This window comes from Sus scrofa, chromosome 14, assembly GCF_054392235.1.
Source record: "Sus scrofa isolate SSC_HxYL_T2T_F1_AM1 chromosome 14, Sscrofa_HxYL_maternal_Yorkshire_Landrace_v2.0, whole genome shotgun sequence".
NCBI classification, from domain to species: domain Eukaryota; kingdom Metazoa; phylum Chordata; class Mammalia; order Artiodactyla; family Suidae; genus Sus; species Sus scrofa.
Window position 1 is genome coordinate 61999707 of NC_139396.1, and position 13246 is coordinate 62012952.

The 13246-nt window shown below is 39.4% G+C and overlaps 1 protein-coding gene across 2 annotated transcripts in view; it reads right to left on the bottom strand.

Moving 5' to 3' along the window:
* Window positions 1–13246, bottom strand: part of SPPL3 (signal peptide peptidase like 3) — a 124792-nt gene that overhangs the window by 26393 nt on the left and 85153 nt on the right. The gene's annotated exons all lie outside the window — the stretch shown is intronic.

Here is a 13246-nt window from a genome sequence, read left to right on the forward strand (position 1 = left end):
GGATCCGAGCTGCATTTTCGACCTACAACACAGCTCATGGCAACGCCGGATCCTTAACCCACTGAGCAAGGCCAGGGATCGAACCTGCAACCTCATGGTTCCTAGTCAGGTTCATTAACAACTGAGCTACAAGGGGAACTCTCATTTGTTGATTTTTATTTTTTTATTTTTTTGCTATTTCTTGGGCTGCTCCCGCGGCATATGGAGGTTCCCAGGCTAGGGGTCCAATTGGAGCTGTAGCCACCAGCCTACACCAGAGCCACAGCAACGCGGGATCCGAGCCGCGTCTGCAACCTACACCACTGCTCACAGCAACGCTGGATCGTCAACCCACTGAGCAAGGGCAGGGACCAAACCCGCAACCTCATGGTTCCTAGTTGGATTCGTTAACCACTGCGCCACGACGGGAACTCCCTCATTTGTTGATTTTTTATTTTTCCTTGAAGTTATATCAGTTTTTGCTTCACCTATTTTGAAAATCTTCTATTAGATGCATATTTAGGCTTATTATGACTTGTTGCTTAACCAACCCCTTACATCATTATAAAGTATTTTGGTCTGTGGTAATAATACTCCTTGCTCTGAAAGCTACTTTGTCTGATATTAGTATAGCCACTTTCTTCTGATGAGCTAGTTTTCTTTTGATGAATACAGGGTATATGTTTTCCCAATCTCTTACTTTAAATCCTTTTTCTGCCTTTCCATCTATAGCGTGCTTTTTGTAAGAAGCACGTAATTGGATCTTGCTTTTTAATTCAATCTGACAATTGTCATTTTCTAATTGGAGTTTTTAGGCCAATTTCATTTAATATGATTACTGTTATGATTAGGTTTTAAGCTTTCATGTCTGTCCTATAATTTTTGTTGCTGCTCCTCTCCCTGCCTTCTTTTGAATTAATACAATATTCTTTGATTCTGTTTTATTTCCTTTGTTGACTTATAAACTATAACTTTGTTCTTTATAGTGGTTGCTGTAAAGTTTATAGTATACATCTTTAACCAACACAGTCTACCTTCCAGTTCTATGGCGGTACTTCATGTACAGTATAAAAACCTGACAATAATTTAAATTTATTCCCCTTCTCAATCTTTGCATTATTACCATGCATTTTATTTTCACATTTTATATTACTTTTGTTTATACAGTCAGTATCTTTGCCTTTTGAGTTTTGAATAATAATAATAAAAACCTCTTAAAATTTAGCTGCACCTGCAGCAAGTGGAAGTTCCCAGGCCAGGGACTGAACCATGCCACAGAAGCAATCCAAGCCACTGCAGTGACAATGCCAGATCCTTAACCCACTATTCTACAAGAGAACTCCATAAACCCTCTTACATTTATCATTGTAGTTATCACTTTTGGTGATCTTTATTCCTTTGTGCAGGCCCAGATTTCCAACTGTACCACTTTTAATCTTCTTGCAGTACTTCTTTGCAATATTTCTTGTACTGCAGGTTGGTTGGTGAAGAATTCTTTCTGGATTTGTATGTCTGAAAACATCTTCATTTTGTCTTTATTTTTGAAAGCTATTTTCTGCTACAGAATTGTTGACAATTTTTTCTTTCTGCACAGCAGTTCTTCCACTGTTTTCTCACTTACATTGTTTTCAGTGAGAAATCTGATTCCCTGCTCCCTCTCTCCTATGCCCTCCACTTCTTCACCCCTGGCCGCTTTTTGCATTTTTTTCTTTATCGCTGGTCTTGAGTAATTTGATGAAGATGTGCCTTGGTATAGTTTTCTTCACAGTTCTTGTACTATAGATTTATTATGCTTCTTGGATCTGTGCATTATAATTTTCTTCAAGTTCGGAAAAATTAATTCTTCAACTATTTTTGGTCCCTTTCTTTTCCTTCTGTTCAAGGACTCCAATTACCATACATTAGGCCACTGGAAGTTGCTCTTTGATATTCAAAGAGAGCTCAATAGTACTTCTTCCTTTCTTTTTAGGGCTGCACCTACAGCCACAGCTGTCAGTCTACACCACAGCCACACCAACACCAGATCTGAGTGCCCTCTGTGGCCTACACCACAGCTCATGGCAACACCAGATCCTTAAGCCAGAGTGAGGCCAGGGACCACTGTCTGAAGTCTGGGAGGGTTGTGCGTCCAGCTGTGTTCTTTTTCCCCAGAATTACTTTGCAATTCTGGGTCTTTTGTGATTCCATATAAATTTTAGGATTATATGTTCTAAATTCTGTGAAAAATATCATGGGTATTTTGATAGGGATCACATTAAATCTGTAGACTGGATAGTATGGCCATTTCAACAATAATAATTCTTCCAACCCAAAAGCATGGGGTATCTTCCCATTTCTTTGAAGCATCTTCAATTTCCTTTATCAATGTTTTATTATTCATCTCCTTAGTCAGGTTTATCCCTTAAGAATTTATTATTATTTTCTTTGGACACGATTTTAAGAGATTTTCCCCCCTACTTTCTGATATTTCATTGTTAGTGTAAAGAAATGCAACTTATTTCTGTATGTTAATCTTATATCCTGCTATCTTGCTGATTTTATTAGCGCTACTTATTTTTGTGTGCAGTCTTTAGGGTTTTCTATACATACTAACATGCCATCTGCATATATAATGACAATTTAAGCTCTTCCCTTCCAATCTGGATACCTTTTATAACCTTTTCTTATCTGACTGCTGTGGCTAGAACTTCCAATACTATGTTGAATAGAAGTGCGAGTGAGCATCCTTCTCTTGTTTCAGACTTCAGAGAGGCAGCTTTCAACTGTTCACCATTTTGTTGGCTGTGGGTTTGTCACAACTAGCTTTTATATTATGTTGAGATATGCTTTTGTATTATGTCGAGATACAGCCCTTATATTATGTTGGGTAAGAGTTTTCATCATGAAAGGATGAATTTTATCAAATGCTTTTTCGGTATTGAGATGATGATGCGTTTTCTGTCTTTTGTTGATGGTGTGTATCACATTGATTTGCATAGGCTGACCCATCCTTGTGAACTGGTGTGAATCCAACTTGATTTATTGTGTATGATCTTTTTTATGTGTTGGATTCAGTTTGTTAATATTTTGTTTATAATTTCTGCATCTATATTCATGAAAGATATTGTCCTGTTGTTCTTTTTGGTAGTGTCTTTGGTTTTGGTATCAGGGTGATGGTGGCTTCACAGATTGACTTTGGGAGTGTTCCATCCTATTCAAGCTTTTGGAAGAGTTTGAAAAGGATCGGTATAAATTCTTTGTATGCCTGGTAGAATTTCCCAGTGAAGCCATCAGGTGCTGGACTTTTGTTTGGAGAGAGTTTTTTCAATTACAAATTGTATTTCACTTCTAGTGATCAGTTTGTTCAAATTATCTACTTCTTCTTGATTCAGTTTTGGTGGACTGTATGGTTCTAGAAACTTGTCCATTTCTTCTCAGTTGTCCGATTTGTTAGCATATACTTGTTCACAGTATTCATTTATGGTTTTTGTATTTCTGCAGTATCAGTTGTTATTTCTCCTCTTTCATATTTTATTTTATTTGGGTCCTCTCTCTTTCCTTCCTGGTGAGCCTCAACAGGTTTATTCATTTAGCTTACTCTTTCAAAAAACCAACTCTTAGGTTTAGTTTTTCTATTGTTCTTTAAATCTCTATTTTTATTTCCTCTCTAATCTTTATTATTTCCTTTCTTCTGTCAAATTTTGTTTGTTCTCCTTTTTCCAGTTCTTTTAGGTAACATGTTGTTTATTGTTTATCTGAGATTTTTCTTGTTTATTTGAGGAAGGCCTATATCCCTATGAACTTCTCTCTTCAGATTGCTTCTGCTGTATTCCACAGATTTTGTATGGTTCTGTTTTTTTCACTGTCATTTGTCTTAAGGTATTTTAAAATTTCCTCTTTGATTTCATTACCAACCCATTGTTTTTTTTAGTAACATGTTGTTTACTCTCTATGCAATCATTTTTTGTTTTTTCCCTTATGTCTCTTTCTGTAGTTGATTTCTAGTCTCATGCTCTTCTGATCAGGAAAAAACACTTAATGTCTATTGTCTTCAATTTCTTGTGGCTTGTTTTGTGTTCTAATATATGGTCTATCCTAGAGAATGTTCCCTGTGCACTTGAAAAGACTGTATATTCTGGAGTTTTTGGCTGTAATATCCTGAAAATATCAATTAAATCTAACTGTTCTTCTGTATCATTTAGGATCTCTGTTGCCTTACTGAGTTCCTGTCAGGAACATATGTCCATTGATGTTAGAAGAGTGTTAAAGTCTCCTACTATTGTATTTCCAACCACTTCTCCCTTTACATCTATTAGTATTTGTTTTATATATTTAGGTGCTCCTATATTAGGTGCATATATGTTAATAAGTGTAACATCCTCTGCTTTATTACTCCTTTTATCATTATATAGTGTTCTTTATTTTCCTTTATGGCCTTTGTTTTAAAGTCAATTTTGTCTGATATAAGAATTGATACCCCTGATTTCTGGTCATTTCCATTTTCATGAAGTATCTTCTCCCATCTTCCTTGTTACCTGGTTATCTTTGCTTTGATGCCAGACACTGTGAATTTTACCTTGTTTCAATATTTTTATATTCCTATTGACTACTTGATATTTTTACATTCTACTAAATCTTCTTGATCTTTGTTCTGGGATACTGTTAGTTACTTGGAAAGAGTTTAATTTGTTCAGGTCTTGATTTTATGATTTATTAGGCAAGTCAGAAGCAGTGCTAAGTCTAGGGTAATTATTCTCTACCACTGAGGCAAGATCTTTCTGAGTACTCTACCCAATGCCAGGTAAATCACACATTTTCCAACCTGGCTGGGAGGAATAGGTACTCTTCCCTTTCATCCTTTCATGTTATTCCTTCCTCAGCCTTAGGTAACTTCCTTAAATGCATGCATTGACCAATACTCTGATGAATACTCAAGGGGTCCATTTTCAAATCTTTGAGGTTTTCTCTCTTTACCCAGTCCAACTAATAAACATACTCGCTATCTCCCACAGTTACCCTTTTTTTGTGTGTGTTGCTAGAACACTTGAGATCTACTCTTAGCAAATTTCAAGTATACAACACATTATTATTAACTATGGTTGCCATGATTACACTAGGGCTCCAGAACTTATTAAACTTACAAATGCAAGTTTGTATCCTTTGCCAATCTCTTCTCTTTTCTTCCACACTCCAGCCTCTCTAGTGACCACAATTTTACTCTGTTACTACGAATTTGACTTTTTTCGGAGAGGGGGAATTAGACAGGTAGAAACTGTCTTAAGAGAGCTGGGAAAATTGTCATCTGTCAGGATCACTGTCCTTTGTTGTCTGATGAACAGAGTCTTTAAAAAAAAAATCAATGTCTGGAGTTCGCTTCGTGGCTCAGCAGTTAATGAACCCAACTAGGATCCAAAAGGATGCGAGTTTGATCCCTGGCCTCGCTCAGTGGGTTAAGGATCCTGCATTGCCATGAGCTGTGATGTTGCAGACACAGCTAGTACTGTGCATTGCTGTGGCTAGGTAAAGGCTGGAAGTTGTACCTTCAATTTGACCCCTAGCCTGGAAACTTTCATGTGCTGCAAACGTGGCCCTAAAAATAAAAAATTTTTTAAAAAAATCATGTTTTAGGTGGGATGGCAAATCCAGTTCCTGTTACTTCAGCTTGGCTAGAAGTACAAGAGCTTCTAGGCAGTTCTTTCAAAAATTCAGGTCCCAGGGAGTTCCCAATATGGTGCAGCAGAAACGAATATGACTAGTATCCATGAGGATGCAGGTTCCCTGGCCTCACTCAGTGGGTTAAGGATCCGGTTATCATGAGCTATGGTATAGGTCGCAGAAGTGGCTTGGATTCCATGATGTAGGCCACCAGCTATAGCTCTGATTCAACCCCTAGCCTGGGAACTTCCACATGCCACAGGTGGGGCCCTAAAAAGACCAAAAAAAAAAAAAAAACCCAACAACAAAAAAATTCAGGTCCCTAAGTTCTCCTGTGACATAGCAGGTTAAGGATCCAGCACTATCACTGCAGTGACTTGGGTCACTGCTGCAGTGTGGGTATGATCCCTGTCCTGGAAATTTCCACATGCTGTGTGCACAGCCAAAAAAAAAAAAAAAAAAAAAAATCAGATTCCAAATTGAGATTTTATTTTTTTTATTTATTTTGTCTTTTTGCCTTTTCTAGGGCCGCTCCTGCAGCATATAGAGGTTCCCAGGCTAGGGGTTGAATCGGAGCTGTAGCCACTGGCCAATACCAGGACCACAGCAACTCGGGATCCAAGCCGCGTCTGCAACCCACACCACAGCTCATGGCAACGCTGGATCCTTAACCCACTGAGCAAGGTCAGGGATCGAACCCGCAACCTCGTGGTTCCTACTCAGATTCATTAACCACTGATCCACAACGGGAACTCCTTACTCATGCAGTTTAAAAGTCCCTGTAGGTACTAGTATACTTTATCCCTCTCTTTCAGGATAGTAGAGAATGCTATCCCGAATAGGTCAGAATTCTTCCTGAAAGGAACTCAAAACAACTAGGCTCAGGTCTGCTTAATAATGCTCTTCACTCCATAGTTTCCTACCCTATGGATCAGCATCTCTTGCTGGATTCAAGAGACTGGACCCTTTACTATAATAGCTTGGTTACCTGCCATTTGCTCTCATGTACTGTCATCCACTGCCTAAAACTCCCTTATCTGTTACTGGTGCTGAGAAAGCCTCAACTGGCTATGTCTTCAGTTACAACTGGTGATCTGGCTAGGAAAGCCTAGAGTACAGACTGGACAGGCACACTTCACTCTGGTCCACTATAAATTTGGCTCATTAGTTGTCTAACAAACTGTTCCATTAGAAGGGCAGCTGACAAATTCCTCAGTAAGACCAAAGGATGGATATTTTTAGATGTCTGAAACATGGTTAAGCTCTAAAGCATGGTTAAAACTCCTCTTCTGGGAGTTCCTGTCATGGTTCAGTGGTTAACAAATCTGACTAGGAACCATGAGGTTGTGGGTTCGATCCCTGGCCTTGTTCAGTGGGTTAAGGATCCAGCGTGGCCATGAGCTGTGGTGTAGGTCGCAGATGTGGCTCGGATCCCGCGTTGCTGTGGCTCTGGTGTAGCCTGGCAGCTACAGCTCCCATTAGACCCATAGCCTGGGGACCTCCATATGCTGCGGGAGCAGCCTGAGAAATGGCAAAAAGACAAAAACAAAAACAAAAAAAAACTCCTCTTCTGAATATGGTCAGGACTCTGATGTGTTGGCTTTCCTAAGAGTTTTTTTAAAAGCCCTGGATTTTAGAACATTCATCTTCTTATAGCTATTATTTGGGGCTTTACATTTCTCTTGCCATGAGAGGAAGATATCTTAACATTAAAAAGTACATAGTTGCTCCCACCTCTGTCAATCCTGGAGGAATTATGATAGTGACTGACTCCTGAGATAGACTTTTCCTGTCAATTCTGATCTGTTTCACAACAATCTAGATACAATATTTTAAATATATTTTTCCAGCTACAACACTTGTTCTAGTTTTTTGTAAGTGTTTTATTTCTAAGGTCTTTTAAGCTTTAATTCATGCTTCTCATGGAAAGCTATCATTTGTGGAGAGCTCAACTCTCTGGTGATGCAATTCATGGGAATCTATCTGGAGTCACTGGAATATGAAGACTGCTTCTTCCCTGTGGGCATGCTTTAGAAAAGACCTGTAATAATTTAAACCATTTTTCAAATTCACCTACGTATGAATGAACAACACAACAATAGCACTTGTTATGCCCACCCTGCTTTTCAGAATCTGGAGACAGCATGGTAAATTTACAGAAATGGTTATGCATATCTCTACCCTGGAGGCTGGCTATTAGAGATTGTTAGCTTCACATATGCTTTCTGTTGCCATTACACCGATATTCTGGATGAAAAGTTGCCGGTCATCTCTGGTTTAACACTAAGCATAGCTGTTACAGAGGCTCTCTCCTAAGACCAAGTAAATAAGATTAAGTACTGAGAGTACTGTAGGATAGGCTTTAGAGCTATTTAATTCCATTTCAATTTGTTATTATCTGAGGACTATTTTAAACTCTATTCTGGGAGTTCCTGTTGTGACTCAAAGAACCCAACTTTGTCTCTGTTGAGGATGCAGGTTTGATCCCTGGCCTCACTCAGTGGGTTAAGGATCCAGCACTGCCACAAGCTGCAGCACAGGTTACAGATGAGGCTTGGGTCCAGTGTTGCAGTGGCTATGATGTAGGCCTGTAGCTGCAGCTCCATTTCAACCCCTAGCCCAGGAACTTCCATATGCCACAGGTGCAGCTGTAAAAAGAAAAACAAAAACAAAAACCGAAACAAAACTATTCTGGCTGTTTCAAGGAAAGGCTACCCCCTCTTTTCAAGTACCAGTAGTTTGGCATTAATTTAGAAGTAGTTTCAGGAGTTCCCGTCGTGGCGCAGTGGTTAACGAATCCGACTAGGAACCATGAGGTTGCGGGTTCGATCCCTGACCTTGCTCAGTGGGTTAACGATCCGGCATTGCCATGAGCTGTGGTGTAGGTTACAGACGCGGCTCGGATCCCACGTTGCTGTGGCTCTGGTGTAGGCTGGTGGCTACAGCTCCGATTCCACCCCTAGCCTGGGAACCTCCATATGCTGCGGGAGCGGCCCAAGAAATAGCAAAAAGACAAAAAAAAAAAAACAAAAACAAAAACAAAAACAAAAAAACAACAAAAAAAAACAAAAAAAAAAAAATAAAAGTAGTTTCAGTTTTCCATTTTCTTAGAACCTAGGTTGGTTTGTTTGTTTTTTAGGGCCACAACTGTGGCTTACAGAAGTTCCCAGGCTAGGGGTAGAATTGGAGCTACAGCTGCTGGCCACAGCAATGCCAAATCCAAGTTGCACCTGCAACCTACACCACAGCTCACAGCAAAGCTGGATCCTTAACCCACTGAGCAAGGCCAGAGATCGAACCGGCATCCTCATGGGTACTAGTTGGGTTTGTTCCTCCTGAGCCACAATGGGAACTTCCCTGGGTTTTTTTTTGTTTTTTGTTTTTTCTTTTTTGGCTGGCCTGAAGCATCTGGAGCTCCCCAGCTCGGAATCAGATCTAAGGCGCTGTTGTGACCTACACCGCAGCTGCAGCAACACAGGACCCTTTAACCCACTGTGCTGGCCTGGGATGTACCTGCATCCCAGCACTGCAAACAAAGTATCAATCCCTGTGCACCAAAGCAGGAACTCCTTAGAACCTACTTTGTTAAGAACTGCTGCAGAGACATAAATGCTTTAAGGTAGGCCAATGTGGTACACTGGGTAGGTGGGGGTGGGGGTGGCAAGCAAATACATAATTTAAAGCTTTCTTTCAATTTCTCATTGTCTCAAATAAGCTTAGCTAAAATCAAGTACTGTCTGATCATTAGAGGCAGACCATGGGTCACTATTGCACAAAACAGAAATTTGGCTAAATGAGGTTATAGGACCCCACATATTTGCTTCAACAGAAAGACTTATGCATTTCAGCTTTATAAAATAAGATTGATGGACCGAGGTTTAGCAGATTCCAGGCTACTGTGACTGGGGTCCAGTAATGGCTACCACACTGTGTGGTTCTCAGCAAACTTAAGCTATTAAAAGTACAGCCTTTGCAGAAGACTTGCCTCCTGAGCTACCAAAGGACTACTTTGAGTTAGGGCCTTACCCCAACTTTCTTGGGAATCTTTATTAACTCTATGGACATGAAGTTGCTTGTCTGGACCTAGAACAGTTTGTGCCATCTTCATAGGAGACTACCCTTCAATTCCTCCACCCCTGCCATCAGACCCTTAATATCACTACTAGGGAGTAACATACAATATGGTCAATACATTATAATGTTATTACTAGACATTCCATCCAAATTGTATACTGGCTATCTGCAAACAGCAAGTCTGGATTACTGAAATTAAAATTTAAATACTAACAGAAAGATTTGAGCTATGGCTGTTCCATCACAACCATTTTTCATCACAGAATAAGCCATCTGAATTACAGCATATTATTTGCTATTTTCCTTTGTCTTTCATCAACTATGACTAAACAGGAAATAGTTATGTGTCAAGTTGTAGGAGGCAGACAAATTTCCAATTACTGATGCTTATAGAGGAACTACATTAAGAACCCACTACAAAAAAATCCACGTAGAAGAGAGGATCTTCTGACTAAGCAGCTGAGGATTAAAATAATGGTAATAGTTAACATTTACTGAGCTTATACTGTCACACACCATGCTAGGAACTTAACAGGCACTATCACTTTTGATTCCTAGAATAACAATTGATAATACAACTGTATTTGGAGACAGAGCCTTCAAAGACGTAACTAATTAAAATGGGGTTGTCAGGATAGGCCCTAATCCAGTATGACTGACGTTCTTATAAGAGGAGATTTGGAGAGAGAGAGAGAGAGAGACAAACAGACGCATGCACACACAGAGAGAAGACCAGGCAAGCATCTACATGTGAAGATGCTCATCTAACAAGCCATTTCCAAATGAAACCAACTCTGACGACACCTCAACCTTGGACTTCTAGCCGCTAGAACTGTAAGGAAATAAACTTCTGTTTACGTCACCCAGTTTATGGTACTTTGTTATGGCACAACTAATACCAGCAAACTAATACAGAGAGGCTATATTATTATCCCTCCAGTAAGGAAATTAAGGTTCTTGGTTGGCTGTATCATCTCCCTTACAAAACAACCAAACTTCTTTTTTTTTTTTCTGAAAAAGACATGTATGATTATTTAAAAACTCAAACAGGAGTTCCTGCTATGGCCCAACAGGGTTGGCGGTGTCTTAGAAGTAGTGGAAGGCAGGTTCGATCCCTGGCCCTGCTCAGTGGGTTAAGGACCCAGTGTTGCCATGAGCTGTGGTGTAGGTTGTCAACGAGGCTCGGATCCCGAGTTGCGGTGGCTCTGGAGTAGGCCAGTGGCTACAGCTCCGACTGGACCCCTAGCCTGTGAATCTCCATATGCCGTGGGAGTGGCCCCAGAAAAAGCAAAAGACAAAAACGAAAGCAAAAACTAGGAATATTCCTCTTTGAATTAAACTAGATCTCATTTTTGGATGAACTGCATATATCCTGCCTTATTAGAGCAAAACAGTAAGAAAAGTAACCTTTAATATGCAGATGGTATGGTTTCATCTTGAACTGGGTGGGGTATGATTGGCAACTGAGCCTGCCAGATAATTAGTGTCAGAAATAATGACAACTGATTAGCCACCTTCAAATTTAAGTTGGTATGTAAGTCCCAGTATGTTTTCTTGGGTCACTATGATTACATTTAACAGGTGGTTTATCACAGACACTACATAAGAAAGTAGTTTTAGTATTTTCTCAGTGTTTTAATAAAATTTTACTGTGGCTGAGGTGGAGATCAGGTTTTATTTGCTCTAAATTTTTATTAGGCTAAAACTAATTCAGTTGTTAGGAAATCAATTACTCCTATCTTTAGGTACTAGTCTTGACTATAGAGGATTTTCTGAGAAAGTTCTAGGACTACTTCCACTGCCTGAATACAACAAGGAAGATGTGGGCTTATAGTTAGGCCTTTTTTAGGGTTCTTGGTTCTGATAAAAACACAAATGTGCTGTGATAACTGTTAAGACAAAGCAGCCTATACTCAGCCAGCTACAGAGCACATGTCTTGATCAAGAGATCAAGATTCAGGAATAATTAGTTGAAGAACTAATAACCCATTCATTTATCCTGATATATAACATTAGATCATAGTAATCTAGCAAACCAGACCACAATTTTCTGCTGCTGGCTGTGTCGCCCCAATTTCGGGAAAACTGCTTTTGCTGAAATCTATTTTCATGAAATGTCACCAGCTTATATTAAAGGTTCCTATAATTCATTAAACAAACAGTGAATGCCTATTATGAAATGCTATGAAGCAAAATGCTGCATCCTCTTTCTAAGGGTCTTTGGGACAAAGGTCTGTCTGATCTCAAGACTAAGAACAAGTGCAATTCACCTGAACAACTGGATTCTTTTTATCCAAGGACACTGTAAAGTTTTTAATTTCTTTTTTTCTGACAGATAATTGTCAGAAAGCTTACTGTGGTGTTTGTGGACCACCAGTAGCAGGAGTGTTGGCTAATATGGTATGCATTTTTAGACTTACTTTTGGCTCTACTTTGTCGCCACCCTTACTTTTCCTTTTTTTATTTCTTTCACCCATTTTAATTTCCCTTATCTCATCAAAACTTGTAGAACTTAATGAATGGTCTGAAATCCTTTTGAACAGATCAGGGTAAAAGAAAAGAGAAATTGTGGGATGCAAAATGAGCTGAGAACAGATCTACTCAAAGTTATACTTGTTCATTTGTTTGAATTCTGATAACAGTACAATTGTGAATACTGGAGAAGAAATGCAAACTGAATTTTTTTATTTTAGTATTTTCTTTTAAGAATATCATTTTATTTTTATTTTTTTGTCTTTTTGCCTTTTTCTGGGGCTGCTCCTATGGCACATGAAGGCTCTCAGGCTACGGGTCTAATCGGAGCTGTAGCCACCGGCCTACGTCAGAGTCACAGCAACGCGGGATCTGAGCTGCGTCTGCGACCTACACCACAGCTCACGGCAACGCCGGATCCCTAACCCACTGAGCAACACCAGGGATCAAACCAGAAACCTCATGGTTCCTAGTTGGATTTGTTAACCACTGAGCCATGACGGGAACTCTGAAGAACCATCATGTTTTCTGATTATCCTAATATTGCAAGTAAGCACAGTGAAGAGAATTCATTTGGTCAAGGTAAACACTATATGGCTGAGCCTGGCGTTAAGTTAAATGTGTGTTTCTAGAAACATTATAGCAGTTTTTATAAATGGAACATTGAAAAAGGTATTGGTGAAATTGTTAAATATACCAAGGAACTCATCCATATACATTACAATGTACATAATCATTCCCTACATTATTTAATAAATTCAGATCTAAGTTTTCTAAAGTAGGACAGGTTATGAGATGGCAAAAACAGTTCAAAAGATAAACACTGGAGTTCCCACTGTGGCACAGTGTGTTAAGAATCTGACTGCAGCAGCTTGAGTTGCTGCGGAGGTGCAGGTTTGATTTCTGGCCTTGTTGCAGTGGGTTAAAGGATTTGGTGTTGCTGTGGGTGTGGCCATAAAAAATAAAAATAAAAACACATCACACATTAGTGTGTGATAAACGGATCATATTTGTGAACTATAATGAGACCTATTTTGGTTAACCTGGTCTAACTTTACAATTATATACATTTAATATGAAGGCAACA